At 50.0% G+C, this 3,225-nt stretch overlaps 1 pseudogene; it reads left to right on the top strand.

Annotated features, from left to right (window-relative positions):
* The first annotated feature begins 1,650 nt into the window (after positions 1-1,650).
* Positions 1,651-1,769, top strand: LOC134968074 (5S ribosomal RNA; annotated as a pseudogene).
* Positions 1,770-3,225: the final 1,456 nt, after the last annotated feature.

Below are 3,225 nucleotides of genomic sequence, written 5' to 3'. Positions count from 1 at the left end.
CAAAATGACCCCCAAATTCTATGATTTAAGCTGTTTTTTAGTGTTTTTTGAAAAAAACACCCGAATCCAAAACACACCCGAATCCGACAAAAAAAATTCGGTGAGGTTTTGCCAAAACGCGTTCGAACCCAAAACACGGCCGCGGAACCGAACCCAAAACCAAAACACAAAACCCGAAAAATTTCAGGCGCTCATCTCTAATTATTATTATTATTATTATTATTATATGTATCTGGCACTGTGGGGCATATATGTATCTGGCACTGTGGGGCATATATGTATCTGGCGCTGGGGGGCATACATGTATCTGGCACTGGGGGTATATATGTATCTGGCACTGGGGGTTTATATGAATCTGACACTGTGGGGAATATATGTATCTGGCACTGTGGGGACATGTGTATCTGGCACTGTGGGGCATATATGTATCTGGCACTGTGGGACACATATGTATCTGGCGCTGTGGAGCATATGTGTACCTGGCACTGTGAGGCATATATGTATCTGGCACCGTGGGCATATATGTATTTGGCACTGTGGGGCATTATATGTACCTGGCACTGTGGGGCATATATGTATCTGACACTGTGGGGACATTTTTAGCAAAAAAAGATAAATCTGCACAGGATGTAACAATTTCAGTTCAGTAAATTTAGAAATATTGTCATTAAACCAACATAAATGCCTACTTTAATAATAACTTCAGCAAATGGTTGGTGGTGCTCCAGAAAAATAGTTATGACAACTATAAAACAACAGGTATGGTCCTTAGAAGAAGGAAAAGGACCAAAAAAAGAAACTATAGGCCTTTTCCTGGGCACACTTGAAAAAATTATTGATATGATGAAATTTATTAAAAAATAACTTTTATTGATCTATACTTTTAAGAAAAAGGGGGCGAGAGCTGGCATCAATAATTAAAGAGCATGAGTGTTAGCCATGCAGGCGAGAGCAGGCGATCATGTGATCAAGCTCTCGGAGTGAAACGCGCGTCACTTCCGGTCCCGGCGCCCGAAATTCCGGTCGTGCGGACCGCGCCCGCCGGCGCCCTACTCATCGACTCCTGCCTCGTCCACCAGTCTGAGGTTCTCCTGTAAGGGTGGGGTAAGATAGCCATCAGCTCTTGGCTGAAAAAACGGGCGTTTCTGCCCGACCACGGCTCCCCACTGCCTTCCCACAAAGTTTTCTATGTACTTCCCCATTAATAGGGCAAGTAATCAAATGTATATAGTATAAACATTTTCTCTAGTGCCAAACCACTGGGTAATCATTGGTTAAAAGTGGAGAAGAAGGAACCCTCTTACAAGGGACAGGTGTAATTTTTTCATACCATACATGCTCTAATCAATAGGGTTATTATCATATTTACAGTAAGACATATTTGTTACTGTTCTTATTATTGTGGAGATTACAAAACCCTCTTGTTGCTTGGGCTGTTTTTGTAGCATAATTGCCATAGACTTTCCATCTATTTTGCCATTGGGCACCATAAAGTCCTCCCACCGCTCAGGCTGTTTTGAGAGCACAATTGTAGAGAGGTTATTTTTTGTTAACATTAATTGTAAGATCCCAGCAACAGCATCCATTTATTCTGTGATTGATCCTGGGTCCCAAAATAATCGGTAAACGCCGCACCTAGGAGACAAACTTACCTACGGTCAGACCGCACTGAGTATGCCCAAACTCGTCTGATCTTGGAAGCCAAGCACTGCAGGGCCTGGTCAGTACCTGGATGGGGAACCACCAGGGAATACTAGGTACTGTAGGTATTTTACTCTCCAACAATTATAGCAATTTGGGACCCACTATCAACCGGATCTCAGACTAATAACAATTGTCAGATCACATTGGAGTCGAGGCAGTGACCTCATTTATACAAATTCCTGATTACAGAGGATGTATGTGAATTATCTCTATGGATGAGGATTTTTTCATTTTCATTTTCGCTCACCTATTATTTGTTCGCCTACAATAGGTACATTGGTACTGGCTAACACTCATGCTCTTTAATTATTGATGCCAGCTCTCGCCCCCTTTTTCTTAAAAGTATAGATCAATAAAAGTTATTTTTTAATAAATTTCATCATATCAATAATTTTTCAAGTGTGCCCAGGAAAAGGCCTATAGTTTCTTTTTTTGGTCCTTTTCCTTCTTCTAAGGACCATACCTGTTGTTTTACTGTGGGGACATTATCTGGCACTGGGGGCACATATGTATCTGGCACTGTGGGGGATATATATATATATATATATCTCCTATATATTAGGCCTGTGACTCTGTGCCTGCATTTCTAACGCTGGGTGGAGTCACAGTCACAGATCTGGGTGGCTGGATGCAGGCCAGGAACAGTTCCCTCCCTCGGTCCGCCCATCCACGCCCAGTCCCCTCCCCATCTCCGACCCACTCCACTCTTTCCCTCCTTCCCGTACACTGCCTGCACCCTGATGACACTGCAGCCGGTGACTGCTCAGCTGCCACACAGTCTGGACGAGAATGCCGTGGACAACCACTGAGTGCCGCCCCCCTCCCACCCGCGGCAGCCACAGCCTTCACAACATCCGCCACCCACCCGTGGCACCCGCCCCGCACCCTCCCACCCGTGGCACCCACCCCGCACCCTCCCACCCGCGGCACCCACACCTGCAGCACCCCCCACCCGTGGCACTCCCTCCTCCACCCATGGCACCCACATCTGCAGCACCCCCCACCCCTCCCCCATCCGCGGCACTTCCGCCCCTCCCTCACCCATGGCAGCCACATCTGCAGCACCCCCCGCCCCTCCCCCACCCGTAGCAGCCACATGTGCAGCACTCCCACCCCTCCCCCACTCGCGGCACACCCGCCCCTCCCCCACCCGCAGCACTCCCTCCCCCTCCCCCACCCATAGCACCCACATCTGCAGCACCCCCCGACCCTCCCCCACCCGCGGCACTACCGCCCCCTTCCCCACCCATAGCAGCCACATCTGCAGCACCCCCGCCCCTCCCCCACCCGCGGCACTCCTGCCCCTCCCCCACTTGCGGCACTCCCCCCCCTCCCCCCACCCACAGCACCCACATCTGCAGCACCCCCCACCTGCGGCACTCCCGCCCCTCCCCCACCAGCAGCAGATGAACCTCCCCCATCCGCGACATTCCCGCCCCTCCCCCACACACGGCACACACCCCTCCCCCACCCACGGCACTTCCGCCCCCTCCCCCACCCGTAGCACCCACACCTGCAGCA

Source organism: Pseudophryne corroboree, chromosome 10 (genome assembly GCF_028390025.1).
Source record: "Pseudophryne corroboree isolate aPseCor3 chromosome 10, aPseCor3.hap2, whole genome shotgun sequence".
Taxonomy (NCBI): Eukaryota; Metazoa; Chordata; class Amphibia; order Anura; family Myobatrachidae; genus Pseudophryne; species Pseudophryne corroboree.
The sequence above is the reverse complement of the archived record's forward strand: the minus strand, read 5'-3'. Positions and strand labels throughout refer to the sequence as shown.